Source organism: Buteo buteo, chromosome 10 (genome assembly GCF_964188355.1).
Source record: "Buteo buteo chromosome 10, bButBut1.hap1.1, whole genome shotgun sequence".
In the NCBI taxonomy this organism is placed as follows: domain Eukaryota; kingdom Metazoa; phylum Chordata; class Aves; order Accipitriformes; family Accipitridae; genus Buteo; species Buteo buteo.
Window position 1 is genome coordinate 9,264,607 of NC_134180.1, and position 10,025 is coordinate 9,274,631.

Below are 10,025 nucleotides of genomic sequence, written 5' to 3' on the forward strand. Positions count from 1 at the left end.
CTGTCAGCCGCTTGGGTAATATCAGCGGCGGTCACGTGCAGAGATCTGCTTTCGGCATAGCCTGCATGTTAGTGCGGCGTGGGGAGGGGGTGCGAAATCAGCTCCCGCTTCCAGGAATCCTCCCAGCACAGGATATGCGGCGGGGAGCTGGTAAACATGATACAACCGCTGGCCTGTAACTCAATCAGTGCCCTGCATTAGCTGCTCCCTGCCCGGGGACCTCGCTAGCCTTATGGCTTCTTGGGGTGTCAGTGCATGGGACAGCGTGTCCCAGGGCACGGGACATTGCTGGCTGTGGGTTGGGAGTGATGGGAAGCGTGGCGGGGAGCTTCCACCGAGGGTCTGGGGGCCAGGGCAGCTTCTCCAGCCCAGGGGCGGTGGATATTCCTTGGGTGCAGCCTGGGTCCAGCTGCTGTTTGCAAACCCTCTCTGGCCTCAGCCACGGGCTCCCGATGTCAGAAATAGCCACTTGGCCGAGAAGCAAACATCTCCCCCGACCTTCCCTTCCCCACCTCCCCATCCCGGCGGGGACAGGAGCCGCGGGTAACAGCCTGCACCCATTCACAGATAACACCAGCTCTCCTGCGCCGGCTGCCAGCACGCCTCGAGCTGCTCCTAATCTGCCTGTTCGCAAAAATACATCTCGCTTGGGCTTTTTGTCCCCCTCCCTCCCTTCCCTGCCACTCGGGAGAGCTGAGCTGCTTTATCGCTGCGCGCAGGGAAACCATGACCTCCGCTGCCTGCCGTCCCCTTTGGCTCCTCGTCCCTGAGAGCGGCGGTGGGCTGGCATGCCAGCTGGGGACACGTGCGGGGACATGCGAGGGGACACCCGCTGCTGGGCGGTGGCGACGGCAGAGCACCTGGGTCCTGATTTCGCTGTGTCCCCAGATGCGAGAGGAGGGGGGTGGGAAGGAGATTTTGCTATCACGACAAGTTATATTAATTAGACCCATGTCAGGCTTGCAGATGGTTTCTGCTAGCAACCTTGACGTGGGGGCTGAGTGTTGATGACCCCAAGCACGAGACCTGGGTAGGTAGGAATGGGAGTGAAATTAGTTACTACGGAGCATAAAGCTGCACAGGTGAGGATGGGGAAGAAAAGCTCCTGCTGCTGCTTTGGGGCTTGTCTGAAGTGGCAGCGGAGGAGATGCCTGGAGGCAAGGACACCACGAGGGTGAGATGCTCTTGGTGGGTGGGGATGGGCTCCCCACGGCACAGGGGACCGCTGTGCCCAGCCTGGCCTGCCTGCAGCAGATTTGGATGAGCGGGGCAACGGGGTGCTCAGAGGGATGGGAGAGCCCAGGGGAGATAGGAAGAGCTTGGCTGGCCTGGCTTAGCAAAGCAGGGAGTGTGAGGGGGACGTGGAGCCTGCCTCGTCCCAACCCCATGCCCAGTTCTTCAGCAAATTGGCCCCAGTTGATTTCTAAATATGTTCTTCAGCCGAGACCAGGGAAGGACAGGATCTGGCCTTTTTTTTTTCAGTCCTCAGCTTCATTTCTTTCACAAAGGTGGACACAGCCAGGGGAGGCAGGGCCTGGCCAAGCAGCCCCCTGTGGGAAACGGGGTGGGTTTCGTGCCACCCGCCGGTTTCTTTGTACTTTTAGAGTGCGCCACAGGCACGAGGTCACCAAAGTGAGTGAAATTCCACCCTGGAGTGGCTCCCCATCCTCATCCCACTCCTCAGGGACAGGCTGGAGTCAACAGCTGAGCCGGGGCTCAAGTGTCCCAGCTGCAGTAGTGCCCGGCTGAGGCGAGGGGCTGGGGCAGCTGGGCGGGTGGGTGCCGGGGCTCTGGGTGGAGGAGCTGGGGACCAGCAAGGTGGTGGGCAGAAGACCGCCCTCCTGATTTTATCACTCCTAGAAGAGCCCCCCGGGAGTGAGGGTCTGGCTGTGCCGTGCTGGAGACCCCGGTCTTGGGAGTGGCACAGGGTGCCCGAGGACTCTCGAGGCAAGCGATCTCAGCAGGGGCTATGTTTGGTAGGACGATGGGCACCCTGCCCTGAGGGAGCTGGGGCGTTGGGATGCTGAGATGAGACTGGGACAAACTGGGGACGGGTGGGGAGCCTGAATACGCCGAGGAGGAAGCGACGGTGTACCATGGTTGCTCAATGGAGTGATGAGTTGGCAACGTGGTGAGTCAAAAGCTGGGGGGGGGGGGGAAATACTAGCAAACAGGAATGTGTGGGGGCTTAAAATGGCTTAAAATCTTCTTGAGAACAGGGTCTCTTCATCATCTCCAGCAACAAGTGATGCAAGTGAAGCACCTCGCTAGGGCTTGGCATGGCCAGCGAGTGAGTCAGGCAGGCGGGAGTCCCACCTCTTGAATCACTGCTGGCAGCGATGCCGGACGCAGCCTCGCCTCGGCACGGGGAGCTCCCCCTTCCCGCTTTCGCTTGCAAGGGGTGATGGAGTCACAGCCCCCGTGGGGTGGCTCCAGGGGAAGATTGTCACTTTATGAGCTAAACCTGAAATAAAGAGAGAAACTGTCCCCTGGGATGCTGGCCCAACTGGAAAGTATAGCAAGAGATGGTCCCAGAAAGAGCAGAAAGTGTCAGATCCTTGCTTTAAGGCAAGCTGAGAGTTGTTGTTTGAGAGCTGCTCCTTGCGAGGTCTGAAACATCTTCCTCTGCTTTTTCTGATGGTCTTCTAGGAGATGGTTTTTCTTGCTTGAGCTACCCAAATGCTTGGCATCGCCCGGTTCAGGTGGCCCAAGCACCCAGCGGTGATCACATATGTGGGGGGGGGGCAGTTGCTTTCATCCAGAGATACATACACTGATAGGAGTCAACCAGACGAACTTTCAAACCACGGCTTGAACCTCAAAGGCAGTGCTGAGGAGCTCTGCGCGACGGAGCCGAACCCCAGGAGAAGGGGATGCAAACCACTGTTCTTATTGCAAGAAACACAGCACAGCCTTTTCCACGGCTGCTGTGTAGCACTTTGTGGGCTTGCATCAGGGAATAACATACCCCGTTATATGTGGCCTGGCATTTCACTAGCCTGCCCTCCACCCCCTTTGATCGCAGACTTGGGGACTGGGATCTCTTTTCTGAGCCATCCTTCCCTGGTGTGGTGGCACAGGATGATGTGATGGGGATAGGCTGGCCGGCTGTGCAGGGCATTAGAGCGGGCAGGGAATGGCCCATGGGCATGCTGAGTCCTTTCTGCCTGTCCATGCTGAAAGCAAGGGCTCCCTCCACCCTCTGCCCACACCTCACCTCCAACGCACTACAGTTTTGGAGTGATTTTTTTCCCTCTAATACACAACCCAGTGCCTGCCTGCACCTCCTGGGTGTCATACTGCCAGGCCATGGCTCTGCTCTGGAGCATCCCCTCTTTTTTTTTCCCAAGCCTTGTTCTCAAAGATTCATCCCCTTTTTTTCCAAAGCAGGCTGTTTCCCCTAATAGCAAGTGCCCAGCCTCCAGCAGCTGAAGGCTCAGTTGCTTTGCCTTACGCACAAAACTTTCCACTTGTGCTTTTCGTCTTTCCAGCCGAGGGAAGCCTCTCGCCTGCAGAAGCGTGCGGGAAACGTCTGCCCTCCTGTGTTCAAAGTCCCCTCCAAAGAGAAGCCAAGGGTGCACTGACCTCACGGAGTAAATATTTTCCATGACATCTTCCGACATCTCCTTTTGGGCTCTGTACCTATAGCTGACCCGGCTCCGGGTTTGCAGCCAGCCTGCCTGAACTCCGCTGGTGCAGGGAACGGGGCTGAATTCTGCCCTCTCCTTGCTTCCCTACATGTCCCCATAAAATGTCACTGCCTGAAGGTTTCAGTGACCTCTCTGGACCGCCCCCCCAGGGACTCTGCTGGCAAACGAGGTGGCTTGTAGACACTGAATCCTGCCAACTTGCTGTGATGGTTTCTCTAACACCTCCCCTCACCCGCTCGCAGATATAACACCCTTGTGGTTACGGGCTGCTGCCAAGCCAGCTGGGATGCTGGAAGCAGCAGCCTTAGAGCAGGCGCGAAGCATCCGTGGGCCAGAGCTGGGATGCAGGGAGGTTGTTTTGAAGTGGGAGCAACTTGTCACCAGGCAAAGGAGGGGACACTTACTGCCTCCGTATCCTTGCTGCTCACCCAGGTGAATGAGAAGGATGATCCAACAGCTCTTTTCCACCTCCAGCCTCTTACTGCTCTTGTTGTGTTGTTCGCCTATGGACTCCTTCCCCTGACAGCGCTCTTCTCGAGGGGACAGTCACAACTGGCGCTGATCCACGATGGGTCTCGGCCACTGGATTTACAACGCAGGTACTGCAGAGCCCAGGGCTCTTCATGGATGAGGTCTATTTTATTTGCAACCCCAAAAAGTCGGTGGCTTTCCCCCACCGTTGGTTTGCTAAGAGGAGATGCTGTGGTCATTCTCCTCTCTCAGGGCTTTTCAAACCACATGCTGGTTCCCAGGTCCAGCGCGGTCTCCCGAGGGGGACCAGGGAGTTTCATGTCACTGCGTATAGGATTGGATCCCTTAGGATTGGATCCCTACCACCCTCCCTCTTGTGGAACAGGGAGAAAACACAATATGCTGCCAGAAATAATGCCAAGCATGTGGCACGCACCAGGAGGTGTCAAAAGATGCTCACGTCAGCCTCACAGGCAGCCCTGTGCCTTCTGCATTGGCTATGTAGGGAAAATTACCCAAGCAATTTGCTGTGGGCATTACAGAGCCCTTTATTTCTAGGGCCAGGTGTCACCTATAGCAAAGTGCCTCTGCAAATGAGGCAAGGAGACCAACTATGCCTGTCCTTCTGGTAGCTCCTCCTCAGTTTGTGTAAGAGATACCAGTGTTTCCCAGTTCTTCTGCATGGGAGAAGTGCCAATCTTATCTATAGAGTTATTAGTGCTAGAGGCAAAATGAATATTAAATATCTATTAGCCTGGGTGGTTTTAGGGGTTCTTTTTTGGCTTTTTAGCAAGCTTTTTTTTTAACAGATCTCTTTTTGGCAGCCAGGGAAGTGTTTTCCACTTGATCCACAGCTTGCCTGGTGGTAGCTTCACAGGAATGCTTAAGGATTTAGTGGAGTGCTTGGCTGGACCAGCCTGTGACTTCCAGATATTGTCCTGCACCTGCTGCAGAGCAAGTGATGGACCTCCTCCCTTCATCCCGTGCTCTTGAAGAAATGTGTGTGTCTATGTGTGTGGTGCCCAGCACTCCCCTATGGCTGCAAGCCGCACGGTCTTGTGCTGATGCATCAAATGCACAGGCTGCTTTTGATGAGCTGGAAAAGAGGGTGAGCTCATTTGCCCATGCACTGAAGATGCACGTGTCACTGGCAAATTTTTGCACCTATTTTTGTCTGCTCCTTGGAAGAGGCATGAATCCTTGCTCTTAACCAAGTGCTGCTCTCCTCCTTGCAAATACCAGGGTGGATCTCTGCTCCCGGGAGGACATGAAGGCTGTTACGGTGTATCCCACCTGAAGGTGACAGCTTAGTATCAGGGGAAATGGGTCTCTGCTGGAAGTACCTGCCTGTTGGACATGGCAGGCTTTTGGGGAGGTGTGTTGCATCATATGTTGGAGGTTGACACTTAGCTGGATGTATAAATCTCAGCTTTCCTGGAGGCCTGGCTCTTCCCTGGGGCTGCTGCTCTGTCTCCTCGTGTTTCTGGGTAGAGGAAGCTGCAGCTAACCTCGCCGCAAACACAAATTAGTTGGGTTTTTTGTTGCTTTTTGGGTTGCGGGGTTTTTTTTGGTTTTGTGTGTTCAGTTGGAACAATAAAACATCTGTTCCTGAGCCCAGCAGCTGGACCAAAATGAAATGACGTTAGCATCAATTATCCTCCGGGATGGGGAGGCTGACGGGAGAATGGTGCAGATTTCCTTAACTCTGAATAACAAATGAGAACAACAGCTTGGCTAGGTGGCTCGTGTTCCCGGAGAGTCTCCAAACAACCCGCCTGCTCAAGCCCTCACACTGGGGCACCCACTGTTGTGCACCGCTGCTCTGGGTACCAAACACCAGCTGTGGGGTGAGTGGCAGAAATGCTTTTGCAATGATCAGAGAATAAGACCCATTTTTGGTGGAAGGGCTTACGGATACTGTGGTGGCAGAGACTTTTCTGAATGCACCAACACAATAAAAATACCCTGATACAAAATCAAAGCACTTTTTTTTTGGGGGGGGGGCGGTACTGCAGGGCTGGATGTGCACCCACCTCCTGCGGGGCCAGCGCAGAGAGCCCCAGCTGGGACATCATCTATGGTGGGCACAGGCAGCCAGGTGGGAGCAGAGCTGGGGTTCGCAGAGGGATGGGATGATGCAGAATCACGTTCCCTGGGTACAGAAAGGGGCTATTAACGGGGAAAAAGGGAGGGGGGGGGGAGTGATGGAGCACAATGGCTCTGATTTGTTGGCAGTCGTGACCTACAGTCCCTGGCAGCACCTCAAAGCAGCTGTGAAGTGCCAGTCGGTGGCGATGCTTTGGCGCGTGATACGGGCGCCTGACCCTGGCGTAAGGCTGGGACACGGGCTGCCCAGTGGGGAGGGCACCCACCCAGCTTCTCCCCCCTGGGGCCCCGCAGAGGAAACCCGAGCACGCTTGCGATGGGCTGAGCGCGCCTGGGACATGGTGGCTTTGCTTTCCAGGGCTCTCCCCAAACCCATTTGCCCAGCTAGCCATGCCTGGGTAGATTTTACCTGTTATGGGACTCAGGTTGCCTTTCTGCCCAAATTTGGGTGGATGCAGGCACCACCATGGACAAGGTGGTGTCAGGCTCCAAGCCAAGGATGGGCATGCAGATACTGTGAGTGTGCACACACACAAAAATACCCTCCTGTCCCATCCTGAACAAGCTCACTGGAAGGTGGTTATTTCCCCACAGCCCGGTAGCACAGAGAAAAACCGTGACTGTGGGAAAACTCAACAAAATTATGAAAGAGTAGCATTTTTATGAGCGAGCTGCTTTATACCTGCACAGCCAGATGCCTGAATAACTTAAAGCAGGCTTCAGGAAATAATTTGGGCTGCTGCAATTTTGAAGCCGCTAAAATAGCTTTCCTGCTCCCAGGGGAGCTGTGAATTTTTAGGCCTGACAACTTCCAGCACCCTGCGGGTGAGGTACAGCTGCTCGGTGTGGAGAACCCCCCCGCCGTGGGGCAGGGCTGGGGGAAAATGGGGCTTATGGGGCTCACTAGTGATGCTTGTTGCAATTTTTGGAAGGAAAGTGAGTGTTTGGGATGAGAAGCAAGGGAAAAAGAGCCTGTTTGAGAATAACAGCTTGCTTCGAAAACCCAGCAGCATCAAGCACCCATTTTGTCTGGCTTCTTCCTTGAATATCATGGGTACCACCATGGGACAGTGTGTCCGGGATGGGTGCGTGTCCTGGGCTCTGCTGCGATACATCTGCACACCCAGGTGCACCCCAGTGCTGCAGCTCTCACAGGAGCATCACTCAGCAAAGACACTGCTGAGAAAACCCCCTTGCTTGTTTGCCTGAGCTGGTTTACTCTAATCCCTTATTGCCTTTGGCCTCCAGCCTCAGTTATATCAACAAGCCACACTGGGCCAAAACTACCCCAGGTGTCACGTCCGATGTGCATTGCCTCTCTGCTCCGAGTCTGGGCTCTGTGGGTGCTCCTGCCCTGCCCCCTCTTACCAGAAAATGAGTCCAGCTGGGAAAATCCCCAAAACTTCACTCAGAAGGAACTTGGCAGAATTAGGAGCAAAAGTAAAGGAAGCTTTAGCTTAAAAGAATAATAATAAAAAAAAATCACTTTTTGTCCCAGAGCAACTGAACTTACTCCAGTATGTCTATTTTTTTGTTATTTTGTGTACTGTACTTCAGCCTGTTTTCTCAAGCCTTGCAAAAGTGAGTGTGTCGTCATTCTGTTTGCCTGTCCATTCCCTTACTAACATGCTGAACTGGCTGATTTTGGGTAGGTCTGGCAAAGACATTAATTCCTCCCCAATATTCAGGTCTTTCTGGCTGTATGAAAATAGGTGCCAGTGCTGGAGGCTGGGCTGATCTCTTGCAGAGAGGGAAAGGCCTGTTGGGTTCCCGTTTTCTCAAAAGCTGCCGGCTGTCAGTAACCCCATTACCTGAAGCATCAGGCAGCCCGGGAAGTGTCCGAGTCGGCACGCAGCAGCCTGGGCAGCAAGGGGAGCAATCCGGGATGCCCTGTGCAGGATGCGGGCGGGCAATGGATTTAATAAGAAAAGCTTTTTCCCTCCCTCCCAAGGCTGGATTAGGGAAGAGTTCATCAGCCAGACGTAAAACTTGGTAATCCCTTCATGCCGGGATGAGGAGGGCTGTGCTGAGACCCCAGGGTTTGCATGCGGGATGGGGTTGCCCTGACTCCAGGCATCTCTTCTCCCAGCCTGGCAGCACAAACAGCTTGGAGAGACCCTTTGGAGCATTGGGATCTGGAGGGATGGAGCCAAGATAAAGGCTGAGGTCCCTGCACCCTGCCTGAGTCTCCGGTGATGCATCCGAAGTTTTGCCTTTTCTTCTTTTGACCCAGTTAGCAGTGGCCTGCTTTTCCCAACCTGCTTGGTAATCCTAAGTAATAGGAGGCAGATGCCTAAATGTCTCTTGAGGAGCTGGACCTTAATCCCTACCTACAGCTCTGGTGCTCTGGCTCCCTGTAAGCTATCACACATCTGCAAGGACTGAGCCTCCTGCGCATCACCCTCCCCTATCCAGGGCAAGAAGTGTCCTGAGGGGCGCAGGGTGGTGGGAAACAGGGTTTTGTGGTCACCAGCCAAGGAGCCAGTGGGGCAGAGCTAGGATATGCAGTAGCCACCTATGGGTCATCACCCAGAGGAGGGTTCAGAGAGCTGGATGGGACAGAAAATGCTGAACAAGGCGCAGGAGGAGCACTGGGTGTATGCAATGCAGCCGCTGGCCTAGGGAAAAGGAGGTGGAGTAGGGAAAGAAGAGGAAAAAGCAAGGCAGGGGCAGCGTGCTGTCTGCCACATGGCATCTGAGACACTGGTGGGATGCTCCATGTGGGTGGTGACCAGGCAAGGGATGCCCGGCTCTGCCTTGTCCCAGTGGCTCTGCTGTCCGGCTCCGGAACTCTTCCTGCTGCTGGGATAGGGCATAGCCTCAGGCTGGGGTTAAAAATGGAATAACATCTGCATCCCACCTCAGTGGGGGTTTTGTGCTCCCTAGGGCTCCCATTCAGCCCTGCTTGCCCAGGGGCTGCCTCCAGCCCCCAACCCAGACTCGGCATCGCTGCCTCGGGCAGCTCTGGGGGGTGCTGGGGGGCTGCTAGGGCCAGGAGCTCTCCTTCCCCCCCAGCCCCCTCACCCCTTCATTTCAACACACGCCTCCACCTCTGGCTTGTTTGCACAGCTCAAAATGTTCCGAGCATTATCAGTGTTTGCACTTTTGCCACTGTTTGTGCTAGTTGCACTTTAAAGGCAATCAAGTCAAGCTTTGTTTGCTTACAAGGGAACCGTATTTTTTCCCTCATTAGACAAACCAGTGCTCGCCCTAAAACACGGCACCAACCACCCCTGTAAGCCCTGGGCCTGCTCGGCTACCAGGGATGATGTCCCTGGAGGAAAAGGGGCTTTATGTGTGCAAATGGATGCCGTGCATCACCCCATGGCTCTGCCTGCCACGCTTTACACTTCACGGAGGGGGCTGAAGCCAGCATCCCCCCTCTTTCACCTTTCAGCTGGTCCCCCGAAGCAGCTGCCGAGGTATCCTAGGCCACACAGCCCCGGCAGGCCCTTTTCCAAGTGAACTGGTATTACCCCGGCAAAGCCGCTTCACCCCAACTAAGTCCCGGGGCTTACGGGAGCAGAGTGGGAGCCGGGTGCCGCTGATGCCACCGGGTGATGCAGGTCCCACCGGTGCGGGAAGGCGACCTCGCGTGTGCTGCCGTCCCCGTACGCTGATACCGCCTCCCACGTGCCACCTCCGATGTGCTGTCCCTGTCTGGTGGGTTAAACATTAACAAGTTGGGGCCAGCGCAAGGCCAGATGAGTCTCAGGAGTGACTCAGGGAAGGATGTTACTTCTGGAGAAAGCAATACTAAGAAAGTGCCCTCCTCCATGCTGCTCAGTCACCCTCTCT

The 10,025-nt window shown here is 55.2% G+C and overlaps 1 long non-coding RNA gene across 1 annotated transcript; it reads left to right on the forward strand.

The window, feature by feature from the left end:
- The first annotated feature begins 711 nt into the window (after window positions 1-711).
- LOC142035890 (uncharacterized) lies at window positions 712-5,733 on the forward strand. The gene is made up of 2 exons (XR_012651980.1): window positions 712-4,249; window positions 4,946-5,733. It is a non-coding gene; the product is annotated as an uncharacterized LOC142035890 (long non-coding RNA).
- The last annotated feature ends 4,292 nt before the right edge of the window (window positions 5,734-10,025 follow it).